Here is a 14,376-nt window from a genome sequence, read left to right on the forward strand (position 1 = left end):
CTATGGTCCAACTTGCACGCATCACTCACTCCATTTCCATTATGAACCAAAACCTGGTAGTTTCAAATAAAGACTCAGTTTCCCCCTAGGTCTTCCTGCTCATTCTACACCTGACAGCTTTCAGGTTCAGAGCTGGGGGTGTTGAGCTTCTTCTAGCTCTGCAAGGCTGTAACTGGACCATTAGTTCACTAATCTCATGCTAAAAGAATATGCACTCGGCTGGACTACCTGGGTTTGAACTGAGCAGATAACCTCCCTTCTCTATCTGTATCAAATTTAAATATATTTCACTGTACTTCTAAGATTAAATGAAGTAATGAAACTAAAGTCCTTAGCAAAAAACATAGCACATGGTAAACACTAATATTTTTTAACCCTTGCTCATTTTTTCTTTCAGTTTATACAATCTGGTTTAAGAGAAAGAGAGGGTGAGTGGCTTGGATGTGGTCAAACAGCTTTTTGGGGCCATGGTCATGACTGAAACTACTAATTGTACTCAATCCCACTGCATCAGTCTCTTGCAAATAAACCAAGTATTAACCAGTTGCCACAGACCCAGCAATATACCGAATGCAGCATACAGGTGAGATGGCATGACACTTGTACAAAGGAGGACAAAATCTGATGACAGGGAGAAGTGAGGGTCTGAGAAACTTTCACAAAGTGACATTGAAACTTGTCTTGGAAGATGTGGAAAGAAAAGGAATATTAAGGAGCAGGCACAACATGTGCCTCCAAGTAGGTAGAGCCCCTAATGATCTAAAATCTAAACCATCCTAAACAGCTTCCTGGCTAAGCTCATGGAGGGACTGCACCTGCTGGAATTGCTAATAATCACACCCATAAACCAGGGATGGACAGATTGGCCAGAACACATACAGTGCGTTGGCTGTCCCCTTCATGGCCTCTATCAATTCTGCATTGATAGAAATGACAAATGACTCTCATTCTGGTCCTTGACAGTCCTACATGCTTGAGGCCTCATTATGGAAGGACCATGTGGAGAAGAGGCGACTCCAAACAACCCAGTCCAAATACTGCAATAAATGGGATGTAGGAACATCTATGGATTCTCTCTCCCACCCCTTACACCCATTGCCTACACGCACACAACACTGTTTACCAATATGGCCCATAGGCAACTCACTTCCTGATCTAATCTTCAATTCCCTTCAAGTATATTCTGAGACTTTCATGTCACCCCAACCATTAGTGAACACAAATATAAGAAACATGGCACCAGGTGAGGTAAGATTCCACTTGCTTCTAGAGTGCTGGATCCTGAGAAGGCTGTCCTCTGGGTCTAATCTAATGAGAGGTACTGACCTGTGAGGGCCAAAGTGATCCATGGGCAGTTTGCTGAAGCTCAGAGTTATGCTGGGGCACATAAATGACTTAAGAAACTCACCAACATAGGGACAACACAGGGGCAACTCAAGGTCACTTGGAGATGGAAGCCCAAGATAACTAATTGAAATGCATTTCTTAAAAATTTAACTGCTTATGAAAAACTCCAAAGTGGTTTCTCAAAAAGTTAAAAATAGATTTATCACATGACCCAGCAATTCTACTTCTGAGTATATCATTTAAAAGAATTAAAAAAGGGATCTTGAGGAGATATTTGTACACCCATGTTCACAGCAGCATTATTCACAATGGCGAAGAGGTGAAAGAACCCAAGTGTTCATCAATGAATAAATAAATAAGCAAAGTGTGATACATACTTGCAATGAAATATTATTTGGCCTTAAAAAGGAAGGAAATCCTGACACCTGCTGAAACATGGATGAACCCACAGGATATTACCCTAAGTGAAATAAGCCTGTCACAAAAAGACAAATACTATATGATTCCACTTACATGAGGTAGCTAGTCAAATTCATAAGGACAGAAGGTAAAATGGTGGGTGCCAGGAACTGCAGGGAAGGGAGAATGGTGAGTTAATGAGTACTGAGCTTCAGTTGTGCCAAATAAAAGGAGATCTGGAGATTGGTTACTCATCAATGTGAATACACTTAACACTAATTGAACTGTACACTTAAAAATTGTTAAGATGGTAAATTTTTTGTTTATTTTATGTTTTATTCATGTACGTTTGTGTGTTTTAACACAATTTAAAAAAACAGCTTTTTAGATTGCATACATAGAACACAAAGCTTTTGGAAGCCCAATTAAAATATTTCCCCTAAGATGTGGATTATGGGGAAGTATGGAGAGTGGGGAAAAAGTATGTAGAAAAGACAACATAATCATCAACAAAACTGTGGCCTAAGAAGAAGCCAAAACAATATGTAACTTCTAAGAGAGAAGATCAACAATCCTAAGCTATCAAGAAGTTTCTTCTATTCTCTCCAGATTCCTCTGGGAAATTCTTAAAAATCTCTCAGAGTATTATTAGTATACTTACATGGGCAGCCTAGAAAGCAGGGCAGGAAGACCCTGTTGAAACTGGACTATGAAGCTTCGGAGGCAAATGAATCCATCATCTTACCTGGGCCTGGTTCCACAGGCCCAAATTAAATTAAGCATCCTTAAAGGCACAACCTTAAGCTTTCAGAGAAAAGCAGCAGCTTTGGCCTTACACTCAAGGGGCTGTTTGCTCTTCTTCCAGAGCCCAAGGTCAAGAACTCATCAGCTTCCTAACACTGGCTTCCCACCACTGGCTTCCCACAACCACATGTTTTTCATACCAGCAACACTCTTGCTAATGTGAATGGGGTTTGACAGATAAGTGGAGTGCAGTCTTCATGCTTAAGTCATACAAGTTTTGCATGTGCCAAAGTGCCTGTCTTAGAAAAGACGGATCTAACCTGGCTGGAATACAAGTACCACTTCTTTTTATATGCTCCTCTCCACACACTTACCACTTTTATATTTTAATTCAGTACTTTCAACCCAGGTATCAGTCAACCAAAATGTCCTCAATCCCATTCGTCGCTAAGAACTGCAGTGGGAAGATCCACAACCAGCCAGCTCAACCCTGCACCTCTCTATTCATCTTAAATGGGACTCCCTTAATGGCTAAAAAACTAGAGCGGCTCTCCAGAATAAAAGCAGCTCCTCTGATGGGCACTCATAATCCCAGAGGCACACCTGGGCTCCCAGTGCTCATCCCAGCCAGCAGAGACCCACGTACATACATCATGGTCCTGCTACTTCATAGCACTTCCAGAAATTACTGGCCCGTATTAACCTGGCCTACATTGCTCAGAAAAATATCAAAAGCCATCTCATTTATGCTAGTAATATCAGCAAGAGTAGAACGAAGTCCTTAGCCTTGAGTGACTGGCCTTCTTATAAGGGTACACAGTGGGTGACGACGAGCAAGTGTTGGCCTTAGTGCTTCAGCAGTTAAGAAACAAATGAGACCAATCCCCACCCAACCTCAAAGGCTTTCAAACTCAGAATGAGAAAACACTCTGCTTTAAATTCTTCACAAAATCCTGCATGAACTCAGAATGGTCACTGGGTATCTACCATGTCCAAGGTACTATTTTCTAGGTGTTTCAAGGAATCTCAGACTGGGGGAAACCTACCACAGTTTAAGGCAGATAACTTAAATACGTCAGGATAGCAAAGCAGAACATGAACTATGCACCAATGGGGAAGTAATAAAATCATGTGGATAAGAGCAGCAGCACAGTGCCAAGACCCACTCTAAATGCATCATATACACCAACTCATCTAGAACCACCATCCAGGAGGCTGGTACTTTTATCATCTCTGTATTTTATTACAGATGAGGAAATGAAGACACAGAAAGGCAAAGTGATCTGAAGATCAGCTTCTAAATGGTCAATCTGTGATAAAAACCCACCGTCTCAGTCCAGTCTGTCTGAAATACAATGGAGAGAGATGATGGTCATTTGTGGGTGTTCAGGAAAGATGTAACAGAGATGGAGGCATTTGAAATGGACCAAGAAGGATGAGTAGATATTGTTAAGAAGGTCACAATAACCAAGGATACTCTATGTACCTTATAATATCAGTCACCTATAAATAGATGCAAATTATATGCACACTGGCCATTGTTACCTGGACATTTATTCCCATGACATGCATTTCAGAGTAAAATGAGATCCCAAGGCCAGAAGGGGGTCCACCCAGTCATCCTCCAAGTACCACTGAGTAACAGTGGCTCTCCGGCGGCCCCAGGCAGCCTCCACCAGGCTCTCAGCACAATGAAGGCATCAATCTGATGAACTACTCATTTGTACTGAGGCAATTAAAACATCCTGATGAAGGTTCACTCTAAATATTTTTAAACTGTCTTATTAAAAGGTGTGATGAAATATAAGGTTGTGTTATTTTTTTTATTAAGGTATGATTGATAGATGCTCTTATGAAGGTTTCACATGAAAAAACAATGTGGTTACTACATTTACCCATATTATCAGGTCCTCACCCATACCCCAATGCAGTCACTGTCCATCAGTGCAGCAATATGCCACAGATCCACTATGTCCCTTCTCTGTGATACACTGTTCTCCCCTTGATCCCCCACACCATGTGTACTAAACATAATACCCCTCAATTCCCTTCTCCCTCCCTCCCCACCCGCCCTCCCACACCCCTCCCCTTTGGTAACCACTAGTTTTGTTCCTTCTGCTGCTGTTTTGTTCCTTCAGTTTTGCTTCATTGTTACACTCCACAAATGAGGGAAATCATTTGGCATTTGTCTTTCTCCACCTGGCTTATTTCACTGAGCATAATGTCCTCCAGCTCCATCCATGTTGTTGCAAATGGTAGGATTTGTTTTCTTCTTATGGCCAAACAATATTCCATTGTGTATATGTACCACACTTTCTTTATCCATTCATCTACTGATGGACACTTAGGGTGCTTCCATATCTTGGCTATGGTAAAAAGTGCTGCGATAAACATAGGGGTACATATGTCTTTTTGAATCTGAGAAGTTGTATTCTTCGGGTAAATTCCAAGGAGTGGGATTCCTGGGTCAAATGGTATTTCTATTTTTAGTTTTTTGAGGAACCTCCATACTGCTTTCCACAATGGTTGAACTAGCTTACATTCCCACCAGCAGTGTAGGAGGGTTCCCCTTTCTCTACATCCTTGCCAGCATTTGTTGTTCTTAGTCTTTTCTATGCTGGCCATCCTTACTGGTGTGAGGTGATATCTCATTGTGGTTTTAATTTGCATTTCCCTGATGGTTAGTGATGTGGAGCATCTTGTCATGTGTCTGTTGGCCATCTGATTTCTTCTTTGGAGAACTGTCTCTTCATATCCTCTGCCTATTTGTTAATTGGGTTATTTGCTTTTTGTGTGTTGAGGCGTGTAAGTTCTTTATATATTTTGGATGTTAACGCCTTGTCGGATATGTCATTTACAAATATATTCTCCCATACTGTAGGATGCCTTTTTTGTTCTGTTGATGGTGTCCTTTGCCATACAGAAACTTTTTAGTTTGATGTAGTCCCATGAGCTCATTTTTGCTTTTGTTTTCCTTGCTCGAGGAGATGCATTCAGGAAGAAGTTGCTCATGCTTATATTCAGGAGATGTTTGCTTATGTTGTCTTCTAAGAGTTTCATGGTTTCATGACTATCATTCAAGTCTTTAATCCATTTCGAGTTTACTTAGGTTACGTTATTACTTTTAAGTTCATCCTTTGCAGTGCAGTCACTTAAGAGGTGTGAAAGTAAAACTTGTGTTTCATTTCTCACTGCCCATACTTTCGCATGATTAGCAGGCGAGTATCCCTGATTTATGACAGAGGTGCATAGCAGAATAGGTTTTGTATGATAATTTCAGACAAACAAAAATGCATTTCTTATACAGTGGTGTGTTTCTGAGGCACATGTGAGTAAGAGCGGGCAGCCCTCCTCACCTGCAACCTACCAGTTCACAGGACAAAAGGGAAATTCAAAGACCTTATGAAGAGGTCTTCCAGAATAAATGAAAATGTCCTTATTGTTGTTCCTTTTCTAATTAAAATTTGGAAAGGGATTCAGTTTTCACATTTTTCTAAAATTTACTCTATGGTATTCTTTAAGCATTATTTCAAAGGCCAGGGCCCCATCACTACAGCTTCACCAGAGCCTGTGTGTCATTACACCTTATAAAATAAATATTGTCTTGGATGTTCACTGTGATGAGAATTAAAATGTCCTGGAGTAATGCTTTGGAAATCTGTAAACTCACTACTTTTTTTTTTTAATTGCATGACCATGTGTAGAAATATAAACTCAAAAAAAAACAACTGTCAGCACAGTAACTAGGACTTGAATCTCAGTCTCTTCTCTTAATCCAGGACAGTACGCCAGAGCAGTAACACCCAGAACATTGGTCTTCTCCAATAAGGAACTCTGTAATTTAAGTCCACTAGGATAGAAACTCCGTAAGGCTAAGAATTTTGTTTCTCTTGTACACTGCTATACTCCAGGACCAAGAGCAGGCAGGGTCTGGCACATAGTTAGACTCAATAAATGAGCTAATGAGTAAAAAACAACTCCATTTACCATTTACTAATAACCCAGAATACAGCCAAAATATTTATCAAGACAGTGTCTACTGTATAGAACGTATAAAAATCCAATGGGAGGCAGCCAAAAAAGAGTAGAAGTGATCCCAAAATACTGGTCTTTGCCAGGTAGAAATTTAACCCACACATTTCCTGGTTCTGATTCTACTTATTAGCTGATTGCCTACTGTGAGGGCAAAGAAGGAACTTTTAGAAGTTAGAGATTTAAAGAATTTCCTTAATATCCAAAGGAAGCCTATATTCCCCAATCTCCTATTTTTTAAAGCCATTATCTCTCCACATTTTCCATAAGCAATCATCCCTTCTCCTCAGTCCCTGATCCTGTACCTGCCACGATCAAGGAAATACACACAAATCACATATGAAGACAATCTTACAAAATGACTAATAGGACTGAACTACCTAACACTAGCACCAAAGGAAAGGCATTCTAACTCACTAAATCAGTAAGCAGTGAAAAACAACATCAGTGTCCCCCACAGCCAATCCCTGCCTTAATAACAAGCAGTGTGTTTGAATTCCAATGACAGCCACAGCAGCAAGGCCAGACACATTATCTGACAAAGCTAGTGGACATTACACTTGCACAGCAACACACAACCCTGGGATGACACAGAGGATTCCTGAGAATCCAAGCCAAAGACCAAATAATCCCAGTGCCTCTCGGGGCAAGGAAACAAACTGTTGATCCACGGGCATTTCCAGGCAACAGAAGCATGTATGCATTTATTAACCTTGCAAGGTACAGACTTTTTGGTCCGTGGACTCCAGTATGCCAAACAGATCCCAGCCAGCAAAGGAGAGACTGGAAAGTAACTCTCAGCATCATAACCAGTGGTTGGCCAAGACTGAATAAGAAGTTAGCGGACCACTAGGAAAATTTACCTGTATTCAAGTCTATTTGCAACCCTCTTATCTGCTAAGTACCTTACAAATTAAGTCAAATAATTACAACTAAAGACTTGTAAATTGAAATTTTTGAATACCAAAACCTACTTTCCTATTGATACAAGATTATATTAGAGATGCCATTTGTAATTATTTTAAATGGACAACGCTCTTTACATAAAGGATTTAGGTTTCTCTGCCATCCCTTCAGCTTTTCTAGAAAACAGTGATTTATAAGTGAACAGTTTAAATATACTAAGGGAGCCTCTCTCTAGTATTGTGGTCCCCTATTCTCATTATAAAACAAATTTTCATTTAAAAAAAATCTGTCCTCAGTGAAACTATTTTGGTAAGTTTTGATGTTAATATAATTGCAACTTTCATAGGATAAGACACTTATGTTTTGGCCAGGTCTTTATGGCTTGTGTTCATATCATATGATGAAAGAAAATTAGAAAGTTCATGGAGGAAAAAGTGGTTTGCATTTTCAGTTTACTATTAAACATTTTTGGTTTTCATTTATTAGGCAGAAATCAAAATATAAAATACAAAAATGCAAGCAGAAATTAAAGACTCTATTTGAATGTTATCTCTATGACAGACAAGCCCAAATGACTCCTTTAAGGACCACAAAAATGGAAACCATGAAGACTTAGGAGTCAGGCTCAGCTTCTAAAAGGTTTTCCAATTTTTGAAATGGGTCCTTTATAACCACGGTAGGGAAACAAAAACACACTTAAAAAATGAGATCTTTAAAAGCCACAACATAGAGTCACAAAAAGAAGACTCTCATGCAAAAGAACACCTGTTGACAGGCTCTGAAGAGATTTAACTCCCCAATGTACAGTATGTCAGGGGTGACATCAAATGGGTGAGACCTAGTCACAAATTATCAAGACATTTTGCTCAATTTTCTCAATAAGGAGAACAGCAGAGCAATTAAGTATATGGTTCCCAAGGCAAACAGCTGTGTAACATGGGGCAAATTATCTAACATGTCTGTGATTTGGTTTTCCTATCAAATGAATATACCTCATAAGTTTGTCACGTGGGTTAAATAAGCAAACACTTGCAAAGTGTTTATCACATCTTCAGTTTAGTGTTTCTACCACCATAATTATCATCATCTTCACTGACATTTTCCTTTTTTCTTTTTTTTCTAGCATGGAGAGAAACAAGGTCCTAACTCCAGGCATTAGTACAGAGGGTAGGTAAGTGGCTGGGCTGAAATCATCTGGCAAGCCCATTTCCTACATTAGTATTTAATGCTGCTGCTGCTGCTCTCTTACCTGAAGGCACACAAAGCAGAAAGGCTACTATCTCACCAGATGTCTCTCCCCTAAGAATGTGCAGAAGAGGGATAAAAGAATGAACTCCACAACCTAAAGGCAATTTTTAAGGACAATAAGGAGATTGGAAAATTTACTGGGGCTTTCAGCAAGTAATAAACATGTCAAAGAGCTTTTCTAAGCTCCTAAAAGAAACCCTTTGTGTCCAGGCTTCCCAAATACATTTTCACTAGAAAGGAATTCTGTCCATTCCAGGGGCTCTGAGCTGGGAACCAAACACAGTGACAACAGAAACACAGTTGTTGTTTACTCCAAATCACCTGAAGAGGAGGTGTGGCTAAAATGGAAGTACCTGTGGCCAGGATTCTCACCTGGCCCTAGTTGGCTAGCTCACTACACACATGTGGGCAATACGTTGCTATTGACTCTATATAAAGAGCTCCGCCCAGTGCTCCAGGTGACACCATGGCACAGTTGCAAGGCTCCAGGAGAGCAGAGCAGAGGACAGAGGCCCAAAGACAGACCCACTTGCTGCATGCAGACTCGCTCTGACTGAACAGGATTTTAGTGATTGACCTGCCACTGTGGAAATAAAGTTGGGTATAACCCTTTCGCCTCAAGAACATTCTACTGTCATTTCTTTGGTCACACTGAATCCATAGTGAACTTGACCAGGGCTGAAACCCACTGGCAAGACAGGAGGGCAGGGTGATTAGCCCCTGAGTCATTTTATAACTATGCCTAAGTCAGAAAGTGAATGAGCTGATAAAGTAACCTATCCAAAATGTTGGAATGCAGCACTGTGAAAACTGAAGGCCCATCCATCTGAATCTACGGATGAACAGCAGTACCAAGTAAAGAAGTAGTCCTGGTGTCAACCTTGTCTCCATGCTAACTGCTCTGGACACTGACCAACCAACCAACCCTGGGCTGTGTCTGATGAAACCATCATCCCCAAGTCCAGTACCTGGACAGAAAGGATCCCTTGGGACCATCACCTCAGTAATCACAGCAGGACCGATTAAATCTCTCTCTCAACTGGCCCTGGGAGGCAATATGTATGTCTCCACCCTTCAAGAACCAGAACAAAAGCCTTCTCTGACAGGCCAGGCTGACCTGGTCACTTGTGTAGTCAATATACTCACTGCTGTTTATTCAGAATTTTGCTGGCATATTTACTGATGAGGATTTGAACTTATGTTTCTGTATTTTCACTGCCCTGTTAGATTGCAAAATTTGCAGAGGAAGCCTATACATTTGACACTTGAGCACACAGGTTTAAACCATACCAGTTCACTTAACATGGATTTTTTTTCAATAAGTATATTAGAAAAATTTTTGAGATTTGCAACAATTTGAAAAACATTTTTTTCTCTAGCTTTATTGTTAGAATATAGTATATAACATATACAGAAATATGTGTAAATCGACTATTCATGTTATCAGTAAGGCTTCTGCTCAACAGTAGGTATTAGTAGCTAAGTTTTTGGGGAGTCAAAAGTTATACCCGTTATTTCTAACTGCACAGGAGGTCAGTGTCCCTGAACCCTGCATTGTTCAACTGTATCTTCTTTTGCTTTATCCATTTCTGAAGATTAAGCAAATGAATGTCACAGGATGGGGCTTTAGTCAATTTATACTGATATGTGTATTTAGTGTTAGAACTATTGAAACCTATACTGAAGAAGGAGTGGGGACATTAGGAATATGAATTAGATCATTTAATAAACTGGAGGCAAACAGTAAGACAGGAAAGGTAAGAAGAAAAAAAACCACCAATGACTGAATAAGTGGAATGTTAAATAAAACACACTGGAATATAAATAAGTATACACTACTGTGTCAACAACATAGCAAAATATTCAGCAGAAGCACACTGTGCATTACTCATTTCTCTCTCCAAATAAATCAAAGGTACTTAATCCAAATTCAAGAAAGAATATATAAATGATAACTGACAAACCCCTGTCCCAAAATGGAATCCTCCATGCCAGGTAAAATATAATCCAGAGACTCAGACAGTTATGTAAACAGAAAGGGAAGCGAAATCACAGCCTATCTTGCCAGCAAATCTCTCACAAAAGAGAATCATTACCCCATGACCTACACAACCACCAACCTCACTCCTTGGAAAGCCTTGTCATTAATGGGGTTCCTTCTTGTGGTCAGTCATGTCTCTTAATCCACTGAAATATAATCTGTTAGAGCAAGGACTTTGTTTATAACAATATCCCCAAGCACTTAAAATAATGCTTAGAGCAGAAGTTGAATAAGTATTTGTAGAATGAACGAAGAAATGAATGAGTGAGAGGTAGGAAAGAAGGCAGGAAAAGAGGCAGGGAAGAACCAAAAGAGGGAGGGCAGGACTAATTTTTAGGGAGAGTTTTTCTTCTTTGGGATTTTATGCCTTTGTACATGCTACAGACTGTTGTGGCAATTCAAGCCAATTTTTCTTGATTTTGTGTTTATAAGGAACAACAAAATAAAGGTTTGTTTTTTATTGATACAGACCAAATACTTACTTTTAAAGAACCAAGAATTAGAAATATCTCCATTTACTCGTTCAGCAGATATTTATTTTATATGTCCACTAAGTTCCAGGCATCAATACTGTAACACAGGCGAAGGAGCAGAAAATGGGACTAGACATACAAAGAATTCCTCATCCTCACTATCACCATCACTGGGCATTTAAACTCTGTTTCCTGATCAAAACTAGGAGTCATTAGCCAGCCAGCTGTGGATAAAATGAGAGTTCCTATAGCCAGGATTCTCACCTGGCTCTGGTTGACTAGCTCACTGTACACCTGTGGGCAATACATTGCTGTTGACTCTATACAAAGAGCTCCGGCCAGTGCTCTGGGCAACATGGTGGCAGGGCTGCAAGGCTGCAGGAGAGCAGAGCAGAGGCTGGAGTAGTGGCAGCGCCAAGGACAGAGGCCTAGAGGACGGCTGTGTGGGACGACTGTGCAGAAAGGCCCAGAGGACAGCTGTGTGGGACGGCTGTGCAGACAGAGGGGCCCAGAGGCAGAGACTGGCTTGCTGCATGCAGACTCACTCTGAGTGAATGAGATTTAAGTGACTAATCTGCCTGCCACCTGAAAATAAAGTTGGGTATAACCCTTTCACCCCAAGAACGTTTTGCTGTCAATTTCTTTGGTCACATTGAATCCACAGCAAACTTGCCCAGGACTGAAACCCAGTGGCAAGAAACCAGCTCTGCATTAGGACACAAAATTCAATTCTGATTGGTATTATTCCAAGACAATGAAATAGGAAAAGGTGACAGAAGCCTAAAAGAGATTCAAAAAGGTACAACGAAGAAAGGTAAGAACACCTGCAGTTGTTAGGCCTGAAGAACATGGCTGATTTCATTAGAGGCTTCAAAACCCACAAGGGCTTTCATAAGATAATCCTGAGCATTTCCACAGCTCTCCTTTCCTCAGTAAGGCCTGTGTTTAGGCATTTCCTTCTAGACTTCAGAGATGCCTTCGAGTCAGAAGTGAATGCCAATATTTTGCTTGCTGATATGTAAGCAAGGGCTTAGCAGTCTTAAAACACACAAATATTTGTTTCCTCCCTTCTATGCTTTAGCAGGCTGTCTGTAGGCATTTCTTTCCCACCCTATAATTTCTTTTCTGCCTTTGTTAAAACTGTAAGCACATCTGCAAAAGACTAAATGTGACACTGTAAATGACTGTCACTTCCTTCTCCCCATGTTCAGCACCCTGATTACAGAAACCAGATCACTTCACTAGCATTAGACATGGGGTTTCAGTGGTGCAGGTGCCACTACATCACCTACAGTTATCAGCCACACATGCACAAGCCAATGTAAATTATTTCTTTACCCCAAGACTTCTGAGGAAAAAGCAGTAGACAGCTGGAAGTTGGCCAAAATGTGGTCCCTGGCTATGAGGTTGGGTTAAATCATGAAGGTACATGGCATCCAGGGACAAACATTAGCAAAATGTGAAAGAATTCCAGTTTGTAGTTCAGCATCTTTCCAGTCCCTGGCCTCACTCCCCCTTACCAAATGTAGTTCTTTCAATTCCCAGCACAAGATACACAGTGATCTATTTCATGATCCCAAAGTGTCCAGCCAGTAAAAGGCAAAGCTCTAGACTCATTCTCAGGCCCCACTGTAACCAATGCAGTCATCTATCAAAAATAAAAAATAAATTAGTAGTAACAAGAGAGACAAACAAAAAATGGGGACACAGTATAATTCACAAGAGTGTCCCATGGCTCTCATCAAAATGTTGCTCATTGTGTCATCCCGAGTATCCCCATAGCAACCAATAGTAACATTAAATTCATAATATCGATTAGAAAAAAGAAGCTGAGTTAAAGTGAGAATTCTTCTAATTATTAAGCTCAGCAATACAATTCTTAGGGCAAAGCAAATAATCTACTGGTAAAATCTTTTTAACAGACAAGTTCCCCTACCTTACTACAATCTCCATACTTAATAAAGATGATTAGTCTTTGGTGGGAGTAATTGTTGTTTTAATTAAAGACTATGCAACAGGAGACAGTTCGATTATAAAAGTTAACCCCAAGATACCACCGTGCTTTGTGCCATCAGCCTCAGGCACTTGCCTTGCATTCTATCTCCACTATGGTTTTCTTAATCTATGAACTAAAAGAAAAATTTATAAACGGGGCTGGAAAATTCTTGTTTTCTATAAGACTACGTGCTCAAATTGGTCTGCTCCAAACCTCACCTCTGCCCGCTCTCCCCCAAACCACTTGATGGGTAACCTTGTCAAGTCACTTAACCTCCCTATGTCTCTAATCCCTCAGCTGAGTAATTAATTGTGCTCCCTCATCTCATGGGAATCTTGAAAGAGATCACTATTAATAAACTAGTCCTTGCAAAGTTATTTGCTAATGCCAAACTACTACAGGAGGGCTGTGTCCTGAGGGTCACAGGGTGGAATGGGAGGAGAAAGGACATGGGGTTTGATGGAATCGGGTTTAGATCCTGACCCTCAATCTACCAGCTGCCAGACACTTCAGGAAGCTACATAACCTATAAACCTCAGTTTCTTTATTTGCAAAATGGCAAAAAATACCACCTTCCCTTCACTGCTGTTGTAACAATCAGGTGAGCTAAAATATGTAGGGTACTTCAAGTTCCCAGCACAAAGCAGGCACTCAGATGTTAGTTTCCTTTGCACCTACGAAACTTCTTGCAACTGCTCCTTGACACCCACACTGGCAATGCCCCAGATAAGCCCCATATAATCTCCCACCTGGAACACTGCAGCAGTCTTCTATGTTCCTATTTCCAGTCACAATATCACCCATCTTGCCATGAGCAAGTGTGACCTTTGAAAATGTGTCCCCCCACTATCCCCTGCTGCTTAACATCTTCCAACAAACCCCTACATCCCACAGAGTTAAAGCCAAGATCTCACAGGGCTCTAAAGAAGCCCTTTCAGTCAGTGGCACTAGCTGACTTCAACCCTCACCTCCATGCTATCCTTGCTGCCAGTAGAGAAAGGGAACATTCCTACAGCAGGGATTCTCACCTGGCCCTAGCTGGCTTGCCCACTGCACACGTGTGGGCAGTAGAGTATTACTGACGTATATAAAGAGCTCCACCCAGGGCTCTGGGCTGCACCGCTGCAGGAGAGCAGAGGCTGTAGTGGTAGCAGCACTCAGGGCAGAGACTGAGACCGGGCAGAGACTGA

General features: G+C 40.8%; 1 protein-coding gene across 3 annotated transcripts in view; it reads right to left on the reverse strand.

The window, feature by feature from the left end:
• AUTS2 (activator of transcription and developmental regulator AUTS2) overlaps positions 1-14,376 on the reverse strand; it is a 1,225,237-nt gene that overhangs the window by 1,047,011 nt on the left and 163,850 nt on the right. The gene's annotated exons all lie outside the window — the stretch shown is intronic.

This window comes from Manis pentadactyla, chromosome 10, assembly GCF_030020395.1.
Source record: "Manis pentadactyla isolate mManPen7 chromosome 10, mManPen7.hap1, whole genome shotgun sequence".
Lineage (NCBI taxonomy): Eukaryota > Metazoa > Chordata > Mammalia > Pholidota > Manidae > Manis > Manis pentadactyla.